Source organism: Rhamphochromis sp. 'chilingali', assembly GCF_963969265.1.
Source record: "Rhamphochromis sp. 'chilingali' genome assembly, chromosome: 1".
Taxonomy (NCBI): domain Eukaryota; kingdom Metazoa; phylum Chordata; class Actinopteri; order Cichliformes; family Cichlidae; genus Rhamphochromis; species Rhamphochromis sp. 'chilingali'.
This window is the reverse complement of record NC_137929.1, coordinates 739,915-762,304: the sequence shown is the minus strand read 5'-3', so window position 1 is coordinate 762,304 and position 22,390 is coordinate 739,915. Positions and strand designations below refer to the sequence as shown.

The window sequence follows — 22,390 nt, the reverse complement described above, 5'->3', positions numbered from 1 at the left end:
ACAATGTTCTGGAATTCTGCCGAGTCATGGCTGCCATGGCAACACCCCACCCCCTCTAAGTCCCTCCCCCATTCCACCTCAAAAAACAACAAAACTAACCAAAGAAAAAGAATAATGACTAAAATCAGCTTTATGAAGTAAAACAAACTTTACTGTTTGATTCTAAATTAACCCACAAACACACACAAACAGACACTCAACACACACACACTAACTCAACGGTTTGTGTGAGGGCAAAGAAACTCCCTTTAGCAGCATCCACAATAACCAAATATTAATGACACGTATAACTTTAGGATAATTATATTAATAAGTGAAGATGACTGATGACATCATAAACCAAAGGTCAAACATGGAGGTTGGTTAAAATACGCAGTACATGATGTGATACACAAAGGAAAAACAAACAGCCAATCAGAGGCCCAAGCTGGAAATGAAAAAAACAAATCTAAAAAATAAAAATAAAAAAAACATATTTTCCCATCAGGCCCGGCAGTGGCAGCAGGATTAGCGATTGTCCTGTGATTGACCAATTCCAGAGATTCTGCTGACATCATGCTTCTCAGGCCAATTGCAATCACTTCTTTTGTTTTCATCACAATTATTGTCATCGTCATGGCGCTGACTCCCTCCTGCAGCGGGAAGGAGCACTGCCATTGGTTGGATCTAACCTTTTTATGAAAAAGCCTTAAAAGTCACAGAGCTCATAGTTGCTCCACTTGTTAACTCCCACAATCCTCTGCTTTGAGTGGGTGGAGTGTGCGCAGTATCGCCAACTCTCCCAGCTCCTCCTGGCAGTAAACTTGTCTTCATTAATTCAGTGCGAATAAAACGCACATAGGGTGCTGCGTTCGCTGGGACGCAGGAAGCTGGAAATTTGTTTCCTGTCTTACACATGTGAAGTGAACACAACACCAGCAAAAGTATGTGTGTGCAAATGTCATGTTTGAAAAACGAGAAGAAATTAAAAGCAACCTGAAACAGGTGGAGGCCACAATTTCCAGGATCCTGACGTGCCAGGAAGGCAGCAGTGAATTTTCCCATCCTTTTTGAATTGGACATAAAGTAAAAAGTGTCGCGTCCTTACAGCACGAATCTTGTATCACACCCGACATGCTGTAGTGTCTGTTACTTCTTCAAAAAAAAAAAAAAAAAAGCTTACTGTATATCAGCTTCTTCTTCTCTTCCTCAAAACCTTCTGCTTCTCAATACATCTCCCAGAATTCCTTCCTTATCCAGCCCTACATAAACTAATCCATCCCTTCAGGATTCTGTCTCAAAGCTCCCACATTTCCCACCTTGGGGCATCATCATGTGTTACGCATCACTTGCATTTCCCACGATTGCCAGAGACGGTGAACTTACCGTCAGCACGTTTCATGTGTTTAAAATCAGATTTAACACTTCAAATATACACACACAGCTCTTAAAAACAAACATCTGACAGATAAGACAAGCGCACCACCTACTCCTCTTCCTCTCTGCACCTCCTCTTCCTCAGGGGGGCATCTGCACTCGCCTTTCTCGCCTGCTTCTCCATTTTTGGAACTCTGCGTGTTTTAGCGTTTTTACAAAAGCCACATTGGCACTTATTGTTCCTGCACTGATGCTTTTACCCTGACTAGGAGGCGCCACACAGCCGCTTTCTTTGGTTTGTAGCACTCAGCGATGCTGCATTCAAATCACATGGGAGAAGATGTAAATACAAGTTTCAAGCTTCAATCAAAAACAGATCACAGGTGGTAAATATGACAGGAAAAAAAGGCAACATTATCAGTGTGTTTTTCAAAGAATTAAATATTGAGAAAATGTACTCACATGTAATATATATGTTTCTGCATATTTTTTTCTCAAATTTAAATCAATATTTAAGTTGTTGAACTGTATACTTTTTTTTTTGGTTTGCAGCAGATGCTAAATACAAGCACAGTGGGCTCTATTGTATTTATGATTAAATAAACGAGTAAAAATAAACTTCATTTTAATATTAATCACCATTTGGGAACTGCTCCAGATTAAACTCTTAATCATCAGTTTGAGGATTGAAGTGAGTTAAACAAGCTGTACATTCTGTAATTCCCATGGAACTTGAATGCAGCGTAGGCTAGGCTAAGCTCACAATTTCACCTACTCTTCACTTGCTAACACTAAAAAAAAAAAAAAAAAACTCTTCTAACCCAGAAACACCGCCCTACTAACAAACATACTTGATCTTTAAAAAGAAAATTAGCTTCACCAGCAGACACGTTGGCTTTAAGGCACCTTGTTAACACGATGATCGACACCCGAACACCAGCCATCGGTGAAATTTAAAAAATAAAAAAAGGCTAAATTACTACGTGATCAAAGTCTGACAGAACAACATAACAGATAAAATAAAATAAAACAAATTCAAAATCACTTTTTGCACGTCAGTGTTGCTAACAGCTCACCTTTGCTAATTCAAGCTTCACACACACACACACAAGCACAAACACACGCAGCAGGACAGAGGATACAGGGTGTGTAAAAGTGCTCAATTGCACACACGCGCGCACACTCTCAGCCGATTCTCTACAGCATCAGGATCGCCCTGTGTCCCGCAGCCAATCAGGAGTCTCCGTATTCAGGAGGTCAGAGGTCAGATCGGCGTCTCCTTGTTGTTGTTTTTGAGGTCCGGTGCGCTGAACTGCCGCTTCATCCTGGGCGGAGTGTTGAAGCTCCACGCCCCCGGCGGTGGCATAATGCCAAGTAGCATGTCAGCAAGAAGGGGTGGAGCCCCTGAGCGCGGCAGGCTGTGGTAATGGGGGTGAGGGTGAGGTCCAGGCTGGAATGGTGCATTGTGGGGGTTGTAGTAGGGATGGTGGTGGTGGAACTGATGGTGCTGGCGTTGATTATAATGGAAGCCTCCATCTCTGTCTCTGTCCCTGTCTCTGCTTCCTCCTCTGCCTCCTCCTCCTCTCTCCCCACCTGGCCCAGGTCGAAATCCCCTCCTCTGTCTTGGTCACCCCTGGTGGCCACCATTGCCACCACTGCTGAAGTGCTGGTCATTGTCGTAGCTCCCGATCCCCTGTGGCGAGCTGTCCAGGGAGTTGCGGCGGTAACGACGCTGCTGGTTTTGGTTGTTGCCCTGGTTGTTGTAGTGATAGCCACCCTGGTTGCCCTGGTTACGCTGCTGCCAGGCGCGATGAGGACTTGGGGTGCGCATGCGAGGGGGCTGAGCTGGGAAGGGGAGGGGCAAGAGACCAGGCAGTTGACCTTGTGGGGGAGGTGGAGGTGAGGGAGAACCTTTAGCTTCTCCTCCTCCATTCTCCTTCTGCTCAACACCATCACCTCCTCCTCCCTCCCCCAGACCGAGAGCTTGCAGAGCGGCACTGGCGGGTCCCCATGACAGCCGATGGGCAGGGTTACTCTTAAAGGGAAACTTGAGCTTGCATTCCTGCGGAGGGATGAAGCGTTCTGACCTGGAGCTGGGGGAGGAGTAAAGTTAGGGACAGAGCACAGACTGTAAATTAAAGATGGTCACAGCATAAGCAACCGACTCGACTAAGTACAGATAAACAATCATTTGAAGGGTTTATTGATGACGATCGTTTGCAGTGACTTCTATTGGAACCCTCGCCATCACGGTATGGCCACACCCCCGAGCTCACCTTGGCTTTGGTTCTGTCCTCGCAGCTTCTTGGTGATGTTCTGCTGCTGCAGGTTCAGGAGGCGCTGCTGCTCCTTTTTCATCCAGCGGAGGCGTCCTCTCCTGAACGCCGGGTCCTCCTCCATCAGCCGCTGAACTCTGACCTCTGGGTGGCTAGGGCATTCATCATCCCCGTCCCTATCTCCATCTCTCTCTCTCTCTGAGGGGACTCGCCTCCCTCGCCGTTCAAGTCGTCGTCCTGGAAACAAGACAAACAACGGTTAACTCTGGTGGTGATGGGTTGAAGGGGCGGGACAGGAGGTGCGAACATACCTGAAGAGGTATGACGCTCTCCATCTTGATCATTCTGTCTCTCAGAGCTTTGATCTCCTCGTCCTTCATGTTGTTCTGCAGCTTCACCTCCTGCAGGAGTCGCACACATTTAGCTCTGCTCCTCTAGCGCCTCTCAGGTCGTGAAGAAAACAAGATTAGCATAACTCACCTCTAAAATATCTGTCAGCTTATCGATGTGAGCCTTCAAGTCGTACACGCCTGCCTTTTCTCCACCTTCCCCTGTCTCTCCTCCTCCACTACCACCACTTCCTCCTCCTCCTCCCCCCTCTTCAGCGGGAGGGCTCCTCTCCTCTCCGATGCCCACAGTGTCGCAGACGTCCTGGGCCACAGCCCTCCCTCTCGTTGGTGTCCTTCTTGGCGTACATGCGGCACAGCTCCTTCATCTTGACAATGGAGAGCGCCTCGATCTCCTGACGGGAGTGACGGAAGTCTCCCAGAGCCACCTGAGGGGGGCGCCACATACAGAGGAACAGGTTTAAAAAAAGAAAAAAAAGCTCCTCCTCTAATGTCCTCTGGACTGTTTGTGCTGGTTAATTTTACTGTTCTCCAAATCTCTCCACAGACTGCTAAACAATCAGGAGTGGAGCAACCAAACTTGGCACGCAGGTACATATTAGGGTCCCGAGGTTCTTATCTACATCAGACACTATGACATAATCATGTGGCCTAGGAACCTCATATCGACTGGTTACAATAACCCATTTTTAGCATCTATGCACCTGTCCACTGTAAGGTTGCGTGACCACAACCTAGCAATGGACTTCAGTGGCATCTACACCGTAGAGCAGGGCCTGAGTGCACAGAACCCACAAAAATGGGCAAATCTGAACCCACTCAGGTTTATAATTTGCCTCTGTATGTTCTGGTGCGATATCTTAAGACGATCACATATTTTACCTCACACAGGCTGAACAGACCAATCAACACTGTGCCATGGGTACTAGCTCTACTACCAACCCTCCGAGAACTCTGTGCTCCAGTTTTAGTGAGTGGACTTATTTCTTTACACTTAATCGCAGGCACCAGTGTCAGTGTGACACTCCCGTACAGTCCACGGATGCATGTTTTTAACTCTTAAATGCTACAGTCCAGGCTTCAAAATTTGGAAAGGAAAAGGTAATGTGGCTTTACTATGACTACCTTTTTTAAAGAGTTTATGGTTACACAGCAAGGTCTGTAACAATCTAGTGATCCTGGTTTTATTGGAAAATGCATCATGTATGATTTTCACAATTTACCACTTATTTGTTGCATTTGACTGGAGCTATGGAGTCTAACTAACAGAGTCTGTCTGACTTAGTCATGGACCAAATTGGTCCAACACTACAGACCAGTGTCAAGTGTCCACCTGGAGCCATCTCCAGGAGGGTTTGGGTTTTGAAAGGTCCAGTGTATTTTTCAAGGTAAAGTTTTAACCCTTTGCCCCTGAATGTAGCGATATAAGAGTATTTATGAGAATAACTTCTAAAATGTTTATCTGTCCCTCTGAAACCAGTCAGAGAACACTCTGATATCATGTGTGTGTTTGTGAGACCTCGTAGCAGATCTCTTTGACGGCCTGCATGCGGAGGTCCTCCATGGTCACCCGTTTGGGGTCTTTGCTGATCCTCCTCTGAGGGATCTGATACACTCGCAGAGGCTCCCTCCTCTTCCCGCTGCTGGGCAGACCACAGCGTTTCACTATGGACTGCACCTGGACACAGACATACAGGTGAGACAGGTCAGCTCACAGGTACATTAATCTGCTCCAATGACTGTCCCTGTCAGCAGAAAAGCTTGCTTCACGATCCTATCAGGTCTCTATGGGATGTCACAGCTACATGAGGAGCTATGAACGAGGAGATTATGAGGAGCTGATACCTTGTTGGCTGGCAGCTTCTCTCTCAGGGAGGAGATGAGCCTCCAGCTCTCCTCACAGGATCGTTTGTCCGAGTCGTCCCCGCTGTCGCTGTCTGCGTAGGCTACTGCACACACAGAGAAGGTAAAACACCTGAAGCAGTCACCACACGAGCTCACCTGAAGGAGAAACTCACCAGTCTGTGCTGCTCCAGCAGCAGGTCAGCCTCCTCCTTCTCTTTACGGTACTGAGTCTCCACGTCCTGCAGTCTGCAGCACCAACCAACCAATCAGACGATCAATAATCAGGAAACAGCTCTGATATCTGACGTGGTTTACAGTGTGTCTACAGATGCTATCTGAAAACCACACTTCAGGGTCTAGTAAAGGTGCATCTACCTCTTCTCCATCTCCAGCTTGATGTCGATGCCTTGTTTCTCCAGCAGCTCTTTCTGCGCGTAGTTCCAGTCCTCCGGCTCCCCCTGCTGCTCCATCGTGGCGCTGCGCTCCCTCTCCAGCCTCGCCTGCTCCGGGTGGTTGAACCGAAACACGTGGTTCTTCCCCATCACAATGCGGTTACCTAGAGACGGAAACAGACAGGAAACGGAGTCTGAGGTCTCCTGCAGGTTTTGGGTGGTGTGTTTACTCCATCGATCAAACCTGCTTTGTTTTTCATGTTCGTGTGTAATAAGCTGTAAACTAAGAGTGCTCCAGAGTGACCACCACTGCAGAGGGAGACACAGACAGTCCAAGCAAAGCAAGAAAAACTCATCAGGAGAACTGAAACACAGCTCTGTGAAACACAAGGAGACCGGCTCTGTCTGATATGACACATGAGCATGAAACAGTCTGATGGGAGGACTCGCAGCAGTGACGGAGGCTTTATCATGGACCTTAATATCTGGGCTTGTATCCTGTAACATTACTAGAAAGGTTGATCCACAATCCAGAGACAGAGACCTGGATCTGAAAGGGGTATGTCCACAACTACAGAGGCCTCTCGGTCTCACATACAGACATGCACTGAAACCAGGGATCGTGCTACAGCGCACAGGGTAACAGCAGCAGACACACACACACGCACGCACACACACACACACACACACACACACACACACACACACACACACACACACACACACACACACACACCTGTTTATAACTTTTAATGAAAACAGGAAGAGAGCTGCAGCTTCAGACTCTACACACAGTCCGAGAACAAAGAACTACAGCCTGGACACAGACCAGACCTCTAAGGTGAGACGCTCATGGAAAAAAACAAAAAAAACAAAACAGGAATTTTTTGCCCCATAATCTAGTGTACATTTATGCAAATTAGCACAGGTTTCATGACATATGTATATATAATACCACATTTGTATATTTAAAATGAAATTGCAATAGCAATCAAAACAATATTTTTAGTGTTAGTAACTAATTGAATCTATATATACATATATAAGTGCTCAAACTTTTCTTATCAGCATGTTCTGGCTGCAAAGTTTCGAATCCACACATCATGCGGAGCCATCATGTGGTACATAAAAGCACTGCAGGACCTTCTTTGTCCTTCTGGTCTCAAACTCTTCAGAAACCTTCTCAGAGAGGCTCGAGTGTGCTTTCAATATTTAAAGATGATTATAAGCCAGTGGAATCAGGAGGTGTAATGTGACAGAAGTCAAGAGCACATTTGTCTGCCACTGTGACTCATTCCAGACTTACACATGTTAATGATCAACTCAGCTGCCTGCAGGTCTGACTTTAACCCCGGCTGCTGCTGAAACATGTCAGAAACGTTACTTTGAGGAGTGATGCAAATCAAATCTGATTAAAAATGCATTTCCAGATCCATGTTTTTATTTCTGTTAGTCTCACACTGCCACAGCAGCTCAGCATGACTCACAGTTTAAAATCATTTTTATTTATGTCACACTGGCCCCTCTGTCTGAAACAAGCTGCTGTAGCTCCTTTCTTTGACGGCAGACTCCCACAGGTATACTATTGATATGACCTCTTTATGACATCATATAGATCCTATAATAGAAACAAAAAGTGTGCGCTGTGCTTTGTGTGTAGGGCAGACTGCTCACAAGGATTACTGACAGCTATGCTCACTACATCATTAGAAACTCACACCACGTTTAATAAAAAGAAAAACTTCCAGCACTGGAACAGGAGATCTATGGCAGCAGATTGTAGAAGAGGCCAACTATGATGCAGCAGGTAGTAACGATGATAAGTAAGTAATTTGTACAAATGTAGTTTGTATTTTTATTCTTTTATAACTTCAGATGTTAAACAGCTTCAGGTAACGTGTAGAACATGTTTCTCTGGTGTGTATAAAGTACTGAAGGACCCATGGTTCATAATGAGGTTATTGCACAGTGAACTACAGGAGCTGATCAAACCACAGGACTGAGGCTGCTTAAACTCCGCACAATGAAGCTGTGTGACCACAAAACAGCAGTGCAGCAGAGCAGAGACAGCCAATCAGGCATCAGAGTGTCAGACATGTGAGCAAAGGTTTATGCAAGGAGTAAAAATCTCACCTTCTCCCTGCTCGTTGGTCTCACTGACAAAAACGCAGTGAATCTCCTTTATGAACTGACCCGACAGTTTAATGTCCACGTCCTGCTGCCCGACCCTGGCGCGCGCACACACACACACACAGACAGATGAAAAAACTAATGTAAACACCTGCCAAGCTAGTTATACAACTCCACCAGGAATAAAGATGAAGGTGCAACTTCTCCTGCAATAAAACTAACGGAGGAGCTTCTGATGTCCAACATCATAAAGTAGTTGTTAGATAACAGCGAGTATCGTGTCTGATAAGATACGTAATGAAACTCATTGTTCTCCACGATGACTCTGTGGATCATTATCGGTGTGGTAACCTCTGCACGAGCAGATTTCTGCATGCACTACATGTAAACAGTGTCATTACTTTTTCTACTAATGAAGTAAAGCAGCTAAACTAGTGATGGACTTGTGTCTGTGTGTAATTTGTTGCTTTCACATGGAGATGAGCCGAGGCGTCTCTGACGTTTGGTCTCTGCACAGGATGGCTAAAACGTTTCACACTTTAGACTCAATTTATCAGATTTTCTGAGCAAAGACCAACAAAATGATCAAATAACTGATGAACTAAATGACCGATGATGAAATCACTGCTGACCTGGTCACTCCCTCCTTGATGTAATAGAGGAGGCACTCGGACATCAGAGGGTCTTCATTCAGGTTGACCAGGTGAGGCGTCTGTAACACACACAGACATTGCATTAACTTTAGTTTTACATGATGGGGTCATCTTTTTCCCCCTTTAAAAGTGAGGTGGATCCACACAGTGAGAGTGGAAGATAGAAAACACTAAACACGATTGGATGCTGTTAACTTTTAACTAGTACTAAACATGTGACTGGAGCCAGGACTGCATTCAGTCAGATCCTTTTATAAGCACTTTTATAAACAGCATCATTTACCAAAGTGAACAACACACCATGAATGAAGACAACACTACTAAAGTGAATGTTGACACTGAGTCGAAGTTCACCTGAAGTCATTAAAGGTTGTCAGATGTCGTCTTTATGAGGGAAAGAGTTAAAGATGTTCGGTGTTGGTGAGGTGGTGGTACGGAGAGAAAAGCTGCTGCACGATTTATCGTCTCTGAGTTTTAATCTGGATTTCAAACATCTGCTCAGCAGACTGCAGCGATTTTACTGCAAAGACCAGAGAGACTTAAAATCAAACAGTGACATCATCACTTCTAAAGCTGAGTGCGCGTCGACACAGGTGCTTATGAGCAGCAGACACTCGGCTCTGACTGGACGAACACTCCCAGGCATGAAGTAAATTACATCTGGCTCTGTATTTAGATTATGTAATCATCTTATATTTTATATATTTGTAATTTATATTTTATTGTGATTTTACTGGAAAGCACTTTGGTGTACTTCGGTCTTAAAAATGTGCTATATGATTGATTGTAAAATCAATTTATCGGCTGTTCTAACAAAACACACCAACTCAAAGAGTAGCTTTAACCTGACATAAAGGTGAATCCAAAAATTAAATACACTGTTTTAAAATACCAGCAGGAGTTACAGCTCCTAACAAATACCTGCATATCGTGTGTCAGCAGCCAGGGATCACACAATCCTAAAGTTAAAGTATTACTAAACCAGTCCCACAGACTGTCAGAGCTTACATAATAACATTTTCTGCAAAGATGTCTGCAGACACAGAACAGACTGACAACAGTATATATAGAGAGAAAGGGTTAAATATACACTCACTCCTTTAGGAGAGAAGACGCCCAGCGTTCCTCCATCTTCCTTTATGGACACGCCCATCTCTGCCAGCAGGGGCTCTCTGAGGGAGCGAGCAAGAGACAGAGACATCAATCATCATCCATTTTTTTTCTCCCTCTGTGTTCGTGTTTCCAAATGTTTTCATCTGTGAGTTAGTGAACAAACACACTCAGCTTTTCCACCTGTGCTGTAAACACTACAGTTCCCATGAGCCTCGTCTGCCACAGTGGATAAAGGGTCGTTAAACCTTTTTTTGCCTTCATGAACAGTGGGAAATGCCAAAAGATGTGTCACTCTGCTGACACAAAACCTCGCATGGTAGCTGTTGCCGGGTCACAGACATGAGTTGTTGTTTTTTATCAGTGTCAGTGCAGAAGCGCCAAGATTTCAAGCTAATACAGAGGACGATCCAGCAGCTTGAAAAGATGAGACTTTTTCCACTTCTACACCTGCCCTGAGGTTTTGTCTGAGTGGCTCAGGAGAAAAAGAGCTGCCCTCAGCAGCGGTATAAATGCTGATGTTCATGATATCGTCGTTACGTTTAAGAAAGTAACAGGTGACACCAAAACATGTTCACTATATTAACTACGGACAGAGGCAAACATGTAAAAAGCTCAGATTCAAATAAAACTAACCTCTCCAAACGAATAGATTCTGTTTTTCTCAGTTTCTCCTCCCACGTCTCGTTCAGCTCAGCAATGATTTTCTCTGTTTCCTACATGCAAAAACACACACATGTATTGTAAACATATACCAATAAAACTTCTTCATTCTCATTCAAAGAAGGTGAAATAGTGCTCAGCAACTCCTGTTTGCAGTGTAATCACAGATGTACAGAAAACTTTTGCTGAATTTCTCTTAAACTGAGAAAAACTAAAAATATGAGGATTCCCAGACACGTTCTGAAGTTTTAAGTCTGTTTTTTCTCATTCTTTTCAATCGATTTCCAGAAAACTATCAAAGAAGTAATAGATTTCTCTGACAGTGGAAGTCACACTGGATCTAAGAGTATATGTTTCTCAAATTTAGATATGATGGAATTATGACCCGGAAAAGTGCGAGGTGATAAAACGTCTCGCCCTACCATCAGTCTCTCAGCTGCTTCCTCTTTGCTGATGTTCTCTGTGGACTCTCCCTCCACCCTTTCCTCTCCATCCTCAATCAGCTGATCACGGTCAGCAGGCGTGTCACCTTCAGATACCGGCTCAGCGCCTGCACAGGAAATAAAACATTTAATTATGAAAACATGATGAACCACTTCTGTATTTTTTAAATTTAAACTAGTAAAGACAAAGGCACAGTCTTTTTGGATTCCCAATAATCCACATAAACATATAGAGTGACCTGGAGGGGCGGAGCCATTCTCAGGCGTGATCCCATTGGATGTGAGAGCCAGCTGGAGAGGGGAGGGGGACGCACCTGCGACACCACCGGGGCCGTTGATGTTGTTGTTGTTGTTGTTGACTTTAAGAGACACAGAAAGAGAGCAGAGAAGAAGAAGTGAAGAGGAGGAGATTTAATTTCTAACATGCTGGAATCTCAGCAATCCTGGTTATGTAACGACAGCTTGTAAATATCTTCTCACACACACACACAGTTGCTGTTGTCTGTAAATAACCGTCTCTACAGCATACTGCACATAGACGTGCTGTTCATACCAGGTCCAAATGAAAGAACAACAGCATGTGATGTGTACAGTTTATTAGGCCGTAAACAGACTGCATTCCATGTTTATATGAAGCACAGTCTGAGTATCACATCCACAGCGTTTGCGTGTTTAGCAATGCATAAGGTTCACAATAGAAATGAACTCTGCTGTCTGAGAGGAGCTTCTCTGCTTCTCCAGCTTTTTATGAGCAGTGTTGATGCGCAGCACATTTCTAAGCTTTTTCTTATAAATAATCATGATGGATTCACAGCATCGCAGACACCAGATATTTAAATGCTTCAGAAAAGAATCAATGTGCATGTGACACTTAGGAACGGGACTTTTTCATACCAAGAAATCAAAACCACACAGCAGCAAGTTAATGATTAACCTCATGTTGTGGATGTATTTAGAGTATTTAGAAATACTTCAGTCAGAGCATCATCTCATTAATTGTTTTTTTCATGTTTGTTTTGACGTTAAACTTTATTGTAAGACCTGCAAGAACAGACGCACTGATCCTGTTTTTGAAGCTGAAAGAATCTGAAAGAGAATTTGAACCCGAACGTCAGACTGAACAAGCAGATAAGGTTCATTATTCTGTATGTGTGCATACCAGCATTGTCCAGCAGCTCCTGCAGGCCCTGAGAGAACAGCAGGTTTCTCAGTCGCTCCACTTCGGCCTTCAGCTCTCTGATCAGTTTGGCATTTGGATCTTCATTGATCACAGCGTTACAGCGAATCTGTTTGGCACGGTCAGCATATCTGGAACCGAACCGGACCGAATTAGATTATATTAATCTGACTATGCCAGCTTTGCAACATACCCGCTGCCTGAAAACACATTAACTGATCCATAAAAAGCCTCATAGACAGATTACACCAAGTAACTGACCTCAGAGTGCTCAGTGTTTCTTCGTAGTTGATGTCAGCAGGACTTAGCGCAGCAATCATTGCTGTGCGAGAGTTTCCTCCTGAAAGAAGCACACATCAAACCTTTAAGGTACTTAAACTTTGCCTGATATTAACTCTGCAACTCTATACATGTCTGTGGGGTTAAAGTGTACTATTGGTCCTGATAGGTTAAAGTGTACTATTGGTCCTGATAGGTTAAGGTGTAGTTTTAGTCCTGACAGGTTAATGTGTAGTTTTAGTTCTGATAGGTTAAAGTGTACTATTGGTCCTGATAGGTTAAGGTGTACTATTGGTCCTGATAGGTTAATGTGTAGTTTTAGTTCTGATAGGTTAAAGCGTACTATTGGTCCTGATAGGTTAAGGTGTACTATTGGTCCTGATAGGTTAAAGTGTACTATTGGTCCTGATAGGTTAATTTGTAGTTTTAGTTCTGATAGGTTAAAGTGTACTATTGGTCCTGATAGGTTAAGGTGTAGTTTTAGTCCTGACAGGTTAAAGTGTACTATTGGTCCTGATAGGTTAAGGTGTAGTTTTAGTTCTGACAGGTTAAGGTGTACTATTGGTCCTGATAGGTTAAGGTGTAGTTTTAGTTCTGACAGGTTAAAGTGTACTATTGGTCCTGATAGGTTAAGGTGTACTATTGGTCCTGATAGGTTAAGGTGTAGTTTTAGTCCTGACAGGTTAAAGTGTACTATTGGTCCGGATAGGTTAAGGTGTACTATTGGTCCTGATAGGTTAAGGTGTAGTTTTAGTTCTGACAGGTTAAAGTGTACTATTGGTCCTGATAGGTTAAGGTGTACTATTGGTCCTGATAGGTTAAGGTGTAGTTTTAGTCCTGACAGGTTAAAGTGTACTATTGGTCCTGATAGGTTAAAGTGTACTATTGGTCCTGATAGGTTAAGGTGTAGTTTTAGTCCTGACAGGTTAAAGTGTACTATTGGTCCTGATAGGTTAAGGTGTAGTTTTAGTCCTGACAGGTTAAAGTGTACTATTGGTCCTGATAGGTTAAGGTGTACTATTGGTCCTGATAGGTTAAGGTGTAGTTTTAGTCCTGACAGGTTAAAGTGTACTATTGGTCCTGATAGGTTAAGGTGTACTATTGGTCCTGATAGGTTAAGGTGTAGTTTTAGTTCTGACAGGTTAAAGTGTACTATTGGTCCTGATAGGTTAAGGTGTACTATTGGTCCTGATAGGTTAAGGTGTAGTTTTAGTCCTGACAGGTTAAAGTGTACTATTGGTCCGGATAGGTTAAGGTGTACTATTGGTCCTGATAGGTTAAGGTGTAGTTTTAGTTCTGACAGGTTAAAGTGTACTATTGGTCCTGATAGGTTAATGTGTAGTTTTAGTTCTGATAGGTTAAAGTGTACTATTGGTCCTGATAGGTTAAGGTGTACTATTGGTCCTGATAGGTTAAGGTGTAGTTTTAGTCCTGACAGGTTAAAGTGTACTATTGGTCCTGATAGGTTAAGGTGTACTATTAGTTCTGATAGGTTAAAGTGTACTATTGGTCCTGATAGGTTAAGGTGTACTATTGGTCCTGATAGGTTAAGGTGTAGTTTTAGTCCTGACAGGTTAAAGTGTACTATTGGTCCTGATAGGTTAAGGTGTACTATTGGTCCTGATAGGTTAAAGTGTACTATTGGTCCTGATAGGTTAAGGTGTACTATTGGTCCTGATAGGTTAAGGTGTAGTTTTAGTTCTGACAGGTTAAAGTGTACTATTGGTCCTGATAGGTTAATGTGTAGTTTTAGTTCTGATAGGTTAAAGTGTACTATTGGTCCTGATAGGTTAAGGTGTACTATTGGTCCTGATAGGTTAAGGTGTAGTTTTAGTCCTGACAGGTTAAAGTGTACTATTGGTCCTGATAGGTTAAGGTGTACTATTAGTTCTGATAGGTTAAAGTGTACTATTGGTCCTGATAGGTTAAGGTGTACTATTGGTCCTGATAGGTTAAGGTGTAGTTTTAGTCCTGACAGGTTAAAGTGTACTATTGGTCCTGATAGGTTAAGGTGTACTATTGGTCCTGATAGGTTAAAGTGTACTATTGGTCCTGATAGGTTAAGGTGTAGTTTTAGTCCTGACAGGTTAAAGTGTACTATTGGTCCTGATAGGTTAAGGTGTACTATTGGTCCTGATAGGTTAAGGTGTAGTTTTAGTCCTGACAGGTTAAAGTGTACTATTGGTCCTGATAGGTTAAGGTGTACTATTGGTCCTGATAGGTTAAAGTGTACTATTGGTCCTGATAGGTTAAGGTGTAGTTTTAGTCCTGACAGGTTAAAGTGTACTATTGGTCCTGATAGGTTAAGGTGTACTATTGGTCCTGATAGGTTAAGGTGTAGTTTTAGTCCTGACAGGTTAAAGTGTACTATTGGTCCTGATAGGTTAAGGTGTACTATTGGTCCTGATAGGTTAAGGTGTAGTTTTAGTCCTGACAGGTTAAAGTGTACTATTGGTCCTGATAGGTTAAGGTGTACTATTGGTCCTGATAGGTTAAGGTGTAGTTTTAGTCCTGACAGGTTAAAGTGTACTATTGGTCCTGATAGGTTAAGGTGTACTATTGGTCCTGATAGGTTAAGGTGTAGTTTTAGTTCTGACAGGTTAAAGTGTACTATTGGTCCTGATAGGTTAATGTGTAGTTTTAGTTCTGATAGGTTAAAGTGTACTATTGGTCCTGATAGGTTAAGGTGTACTATTGGTCCTGATAGGTTAAGGTGTAGTTTTAGTCCTGACAGGTTAAAGTGTACTATTGGTCCTGATAGGTTAAGGTGTACTATTGGTCCTGATAGGTTAAGGTGTAGTTTTAGTCCTGACAGGTTAAAGTGTACTATTGGTCCTGATAGGTTAAGGTGTACTATTGGTCCTGATAGGTTAAGGTGTAGTTTTAGTTCTGACAGGTTAAAGTGTACTATTGGTCCTGATAGGTTAAGGTGTACTATTGGTCCTGATAGGTTAAAGTGTACTATTAGTCCTGACAGGTTAAAGTGTACTATTGGTCCTGATAGGTTAAGGTGTACTATTGGTCCTGATAGGTTAAGGTGTAGTTTTAGTCCTGACAGGTTAAAGTGTACTATTGGTCCTGATAGGTTAAAGTGTACTATTAGTCCTGATAGGTTAAAGTGTACTATTGGTCCTGATAGGTTAAGGTGTAGTTTTAGTCCTGATAGGTTAAAGTGTACTATTGGTCCTGATAGGTTAAAGTGTACTATTGGTCCTGATAGGTTAAGGTGTAGTTTTAGTCCTGATAGGTTAAAGTGTACTATTAGTCCTGATAGGTTAAAGTGTACTATTGGTCCTGATAGGTTAAGGTGTACTATTGGTCCTGATAGGTTAAAGTGTACTATTGGTCCTGACAGGTTAAAGTGTAGTTTTAGTCCTGACAGGTTAAGGTGTAGTTTTAGTTCTGACAGGTTAAAGTGTACTATTAGTCCTGACAGGTTAAGGTGTACTATTAGTTCTGACAGGTTAAAGTGTACTATTAGTCCTGACAGGTTAAGGTGTACTATTAGTTCTGACAGGTTAAAGTGTACTATTAGTTCTGACAGGTTAAAGTGTACTATTGGTCCTGACAGGTTAAGGTGTACTATTGGTCCTGATAGGTTAAGGTGTAGTTTTAGTTCTGACAGGTTAAAGTGTACTATTGGTCCTGATAGGTTAAGGTGTACTATTGGTCCTGATAGGTTAAAGTGTACTATTAGTCCTGACAGGTTAAAGTGTACTATTGGTCCTGATAGGTTAAGGTGTACTATTGGTCCTGATAGGTTAAGGTGTAGTTTTAGTCCTGACAGGTTAAAGTGTACTATTGGTCCTGATAGGTTAAAGTGTACTATTAGTCCTGATAGGTTAAAGTGTACTATTGGTCCTGATAGGTTAAGGTGTAGTTTTAGTCCTGATAGGTTAAAGTGTACTATTGGTCCTGATAGGTTAAAGTGTACTATTGGTCCTGATAGGTTAAGGTGTAGTTTTAGTCCTGATAGGTTAAAGTGTACTATTAGTCCTGATAGGTTAAAGTGTACTATTGGTCCTGATAGGTTAAGGTGTACTATTGGTCCTGATAGGTTAAAGTGTACTATTGGTCCTGACAGGTTAAAGTGTAGTTTTAGTCCTGACAGGTTAAGGTGTAGTTTTAGTTCTGACAGGTTAAAGTGTACTATTAGTCCTGACAGGTTAAGGTGTACTATTAGTTCTGACAGGTTAAAGTGTACTATTAGTCCTGACAGGTTAAGGTGTACTATTAGTTCTGACAGGTTAAAGTGTACTATTAGTTCTGACAGGTTAAAGTGTACTATTGGTCCTGACAGGTTAAGGTGTACTATTATTCCTGACAGGTTAAGGTGTATTGTAAGTGCAGACACAACAAGTCTTGTTAATTGTTTGATCAAAGAAACATGCTGTTAGTCCTAGTATTGACGTTATTACTAATAGCTGTTAGCCTTAAATGACTCCTTGTACTGTTTATTTATGCTCAATCTGACATTGTGAATACTCCTTTAACCTACCAATGCTCTACTTACCCAGGTTCTCCTTCAGTAGCCAGGTGAGAACAGAGTCTCTGTAGGGAATAAAATCACTTTTCCTCTTTTTACTGCTCTGCTGCAGATCAGAGACAAGAAGCAGTCAGTTTTCCCATGTACCAGAACCATCTCCCACATTGCACATGACTGTATTTGACTTGTAAATATGAAGAGTGTAGAATTACCATTTCAGCCAAAGCTGAAATCACTTTTCCTAATGTGGTCAGAGATTTGTTGATGTTTGCTCCTTCCTGCATGCAAACATACAATGAATACATGATGAATGTGGCAGTGGATGCATGACAATGAGCAGCACATGAGTAGATACATAATCTGATTGCGCCACATTATCTCTGACCTTGAGCCGTGTGCCCTTTGCCCCAGAGGAGTCTGATTGTTCACTTCCAGCCAGGTCGACCAGACTGATCTTACTGACCTGAAGAGAAAAGTGCGAGAATCAAAATAAAAACCTGACATTTGGGAAAAAAAAAAGTCCTTTGGGACAAAACAGAGAAGCAGACACACTTTCTCAGTGTCCAGGCTGGTCATCTGATCTCGTCGTTTTTGGGTGAAGACGATGGTGAAGACAGCGTGGGACCTGGACGACGTCTCATTCATGTTTGTAGCTGCGACCGTCCTGCAATCAGAAATAAACTTAATTAGTTTAATGTTACTGCAATTCATTCTTTACAATAATACAGATGTTACACATTTATAGCACAAGTGTAGAATAAGTAACATTGGCTAATGGGCGATTAATGAACTGATTGGGTATCAATCTGATCATGGCTCAAAAGATAGACAAGTCCATCTACTGTGCCGATCTACATAATTCTGTTGTATTATATGATGGATTGGTTACCAGTAGAATAAGATTTATGTTTTTCAAAAATTTAGATCATTTGCCTTCCAAACTTCCTCAGACAGCTGCAGCCTTTTACACTTTGTTTTAAACTTCAACCTCTGAAATTATCCGGAAGAAAACTGACCGAGCTTTGTTGCCGGCGTCCATCAGGTCCCGGATGTCCGTGAATCCAGTCACAGCCAGTTTGGACAGATCCTCCACGTAGGGCCCCAGGATGGGATGCTCCCGGACCCGCAGCGTGCCCTGGGATTTTGGGTTCAACAGGTCCCGAACCCGCTCACAGTAGATCTCCATGTAGGACACCTGTGATGGAGAAGATGATGTTTAATCGGGTAAATCAGTTTAAATAAAACTGATCAGGTTAGATGAGGGCTCACCTCTACGGAGTAGGTCAGGTCAGGATCTGTGTTTTCTCCTGTTCTCTGAAACAAGTCCTCACATAGCTGAACACACAGACAGACAGACATTTATATAATTCTTCATCAGTTATGCCTTTGAATCAGTAAACATTAATGCAACAGCAGTAATGACGTGACATGACTGCGTTTACCTGTGGTATGATCCCTTCCTGTCCAGGCTCCTGTTTGCCCATCATAGTGTAGCTCTTTCCTGCACCCGTCTGTCCATACGCAAAAATACACACATTGTATCCTGGAAAACAACAACAACAACAATATTACAAGTTATTCTAAAATTATAAATAAAGTCCTCTTTAGCTTATTCCTGTATTAGACATTAAGACTATCAGCCTGCCTATGTAGAATATAATTGTGCTGTCATGATCAGCATCATCATCACCATCAACAGTCTCATTTTACACATCAGTATCACTATAGTAACAAGTATCAGCATTGTTACCGGTCACCATTAGTCTCATTAGCTACATAGTCGGAGTTGGACTATGGAGGACCGATACTGCCAAATTTAATTAGAGTTAAAAAAAATTTTAAATTGTATTTTAGCAGACAGAGGTCGGGCTATTCTTTGACATCTGAGAGGACGTTCAGACGCACCTTCGAAGGCGTGCAGCAGCATCTCCTCTCCGATGTCCTTATACACCTGTGTCTGAGAGGTGAAGCCGGGGTCATCGGGCTGCAGGGACACAAACACATGGCACTGTTATCACTGATTCTGGGTTATAATATTGATGTTTTCTGTAGGTGTGTGAGAGTGAGAGAGAGAGAGAGAGAGTGTTTTCACCGTTGTGTGTGACCAGTAGGAGTAGTCAAAGGTGAAGTTCTTGGCTCCATCTTTGGGCTGTTTGGGATTGGAGATGCCTGGAAAGAATCATAAAGAAACAACCTTCAGTGCATGACCAGAAGTGTGTGGACACACTCCAGTTTTATTTCTTTTCTCCTCACTTTCAAATATGGAGGCAACAAAATGTGACTGTTGAAGTGGGGACATCTGCATGTGACCACTCCCAGCATTCACAGCATATATGACGGGCTCTGCATATAAATATTAGTCAGATGGACACACAGCTGCCAATAACAGCCCTGCTGCAGTGAAGTCTATTAATAACCAGGCTGTGTGTGCCTGTCAGTTTATGCAGCAGTAGGATCAGACGTCACATGACAGCCCAGGAGGACGTTGGGATCGCTGAAGCCATAAAAACCCCTAACCCGCACAGGGACAGGAGAGTGTTAGCATTCTTTGTTAATTAAAATCAATAGTGACTGTTAGCCTAAAGCTAAATGCTGTTACAGTCCAGGGACTGTTATATTCTTCAGCCACATTAAAGTGATGCCACAGCTGCTTTCATGGCTAACTCTGCGACGAGCAGGTTCACAGCGTTTAAGCTGAAGGTCAGTTTTAACTTTATTAATGCTCGTGACAGAGGATTAACCTCCAAAACACCAACATGGCCGCTGCCACAATGCTACACCTGAGGCTTTAATATGCATAGAGGCTATATCCATGTTATACCCACAGTTTATGATTCAAGGTCACAATAAAAATCCTCCTTACATCATAATGAGATGGTGATCATAAAACTCTGTCAACAACAACCTGTTCTCTTAGCCAGTGGTGTGTCCTCATTATGCCGTGTCTTATTATGAGGACAGTGACCGGCCTCTCATTATCTAAAAACCTTTGTAATCTGTTTCCATGGTTTCTCATTTATTTGTTCTCCTTTCTTTATCTTTGTCAGGACATCTGAATGTTTCAGATCCTGTGAGGACATCTTCAGGTTAGTGTCTCAGTAAGGGGCCCCATAAAGCCTAAAGGACAGAACATGTGTGTTGTTCTCACAGGTGGTGTTTCCCTGCATCTGGATCACACACTTGGCGTTGCGTCCGATCTCTCTGGAGTTGAATGGGCGGACTCGCACCGCCACCTTCACTGATGCACCCGCCATTTTTCAGCTCCGCCTCCGACTCTCTAAACTGCCTTCTCCTTTCTTTCTTCATTTTTCCATCTTACCGTTTCTGCCTTTCGTTCTTATCCTCTCTCATTCATCTCATCTTTCCTTTTCTTCCTCCTCTTCTTGTTAATGCTTTTTCTTACTTCCTCTATTCATCTTTCTGCTTTCCTCCTCTTCCCTTTCTCATCATCTACATTTCTTATGCTTTTGTTTCCCAGCTTCTCTCGTGCTTTTATTCTCCTTTCTTACCTCCAACTCATCTGAAGCATTCAAACAATGTTTCCTCCTCTCTCCCCCTTTCATTAGCGTCTCCTGAGTTCCTCCCTTCATTCTTTCCTCCCTCTTGACATTCCCGTTCTTCCTCGTCTCAACGAGGCTCTTTTTCACCCCAGTTTCCCTACTTTTTTCCCTTTTATTGTTCCTCTCGTTCCCAAACCTTTCTCTCTTTGTGTGTCAGTCTATGCCGATCGCCCTCGCCTCGGGCCCATCTACACTCCAGTCGGTTCTCATGGGAAGGAACCTCGTCAGATACTGTTGCAGTCAGCGAGTGTGTGTGTGTGTGTGTGGTGTGTGTGTGTGAGGTCTGTTAAACAGTGAGCAGGTTATTGATCTGACAGTCAATCATCTATCAGAGTGGGATGATCATCGGCCTGCTTGCGATCAGCTCAGTGGTGTTGATGTGTTAGCATGTCAGAATCAGAATCAGAATCAGAAAGGGTTTATTGCCAAATGTTGAGCAGGTTTACAACATTAGGAAATTGCTGCGGTGCTTCAGTGCAAACATACTGTCATAGAAAATAAAAATAAGAATAAGAATTAAAAGTGCTAAGTAGAAAGATATATACATGAGTGCAGGTGGTGATCAGTGCCAAACATGGAATGGTGCAGTGACACAGCGTAGGGTCATGTGTTAGTGGCGGGGACAGTCATATGGTTATTGTTCATGTGTCCAACAGCAGAGGGGAAGAAACTGTTCTTATGGCGAGAGGTTCTGGTGCGAATGGACCGGAGCCTCCTGCCTGAGGGGAGCAGGTCAAACAGACTGTGTCCAGGGTGAGAAGGGTCAGCTGAGATCCGAGCTGCACGCCGCAATGTCCTGGAGGTGTACAGGTCCTGCAGAGATGGGAGTCTGCAGCCAATCACCTTCTCAGCAGAGCGCACAACACGCTGCAGTCTCTGTTTGTCCCTGATAGTGGCTCCAGCGTACCACACGGTGATGGAGGAGGTGAGGATGGACTCGATGATTGCAGTGTAGAATTGCATCATCGTCCGTGTTGGCAGGTTGAATTTCTTCAGCTGCCTCAGGAAGTACATCCTCTGCTGGGCTTTCTTGATGACGGAGGTGATGGTGGGCTCCCACTTCAGGTCCTGGGTGATGGTGGTGTCAGTCAGGATGATGGGGGGGAGTGGGGCTGTGTGCTTCCTGAAGTCCACAATAATCTCCACTGTCTTCTGGGCATTCAGCACCAGGTTGTTGTGGCTGCACCAGGACACCAGACGTTCAACCTCCCTCCTGTAGGCAGACTCATCCCCGTCAGAGATGAGCCCAATAACGGTGGTGTCATCTGCAAACTTGATTAGCTTGACAGACTGGTGGGTGGAGGTGCAGCAGTTGGTGTACAGGGAGAAGAGCAGAGGAGAAAGAACACAGCCCTGAGGGGAGCCGGTGCTGATGGTCCGGGAGTCCGAGACATTCTTTCCCAGCCTCACATGCTGCTTCCTGTCCGACAGGAAGTCAGTGATCCACCGGCAGATGGGATCAGGCATCATGTGTGTGCGGCTGCTCCATAATTTCGTCCTCGGCGGTCTGTAATCATCACATGACTGACATTCCAACAAAAGCTCACTAAGCGGTGGCTCGGGGAAGTCCTGAGTACTCCGTTTCCATCACTTCACTGTTTTATAGATAAAATGATCTGACGTGGATGAAAAGTATGCGATCCTCTGGTGGAGTCGTCGTCTCGCTCTGATTA

The 22,390-nt window shown here is 43.4% G+C and overlaps 2 protein-coding genes and 1 pseudogene across 3 annotated transcripts in view; 2 read left to right on the top strand and 1 right to left on the bottom strand.

Annotated features, from left to right (window-relative positions):
• The window catches only part of LOC308397880 (uncharacterized protein), a 350,136-nt gene that overhangs the window by 188,799 nt on the left and 138,947 nt on the right, over positions 1-22,390 (top strand). The gene's annotated exons all lie outside the window — the stretch shown is intronic.
• Positions 1-22,390, top strand: part of LOC308404084 (uncharacterized protein) — a gene marked incomplete at its 3' end in the record, with an annotated part of 158,749 nt that overhangs the window by 2,578 nt on the left and 133,781 nt on the right. The gene's annotated exons all lie outside the window — the stretch shown is intronic.
• On the bottom strand, positions 1,133-20,425 carry LOC308399126 (kinesin-like protein KIF1C; annotated as a pseudogene). The gene is made up of 26 exons (XR_013974762.1): positions 20,306-20,425; positions 19,250-19,326; positions 19,063-19,141; positions 18,600-18,700; positions 18,427-18,492; positions 18,174-18,352; positions 17,710-17,821; positions 17,543-17,620; positions 17,370-17,435; positions 17,185-17,263; positions 12,654-12,732; positions 12,375-12,523; positions 11,455-11,574; positions 11,195-11,322; positions 10,746-10,825; positions 10,096-10,171; positions 8,979-9,058; positions 8,350-8,444; positions 6,200-6,380; positions 5,998-6,070; positions 5,825-5,925; positions 5,499-5,657; positions 4,113-4,407; positions 3,944-4,033; positions 3,608-3,869; positions 1,133-3,443 (listed from the first exon to the last, which is right to left on the bottom strand). The product of XR_013974762.1 is annotated as a kinesin-like protein KIF1C (transcript).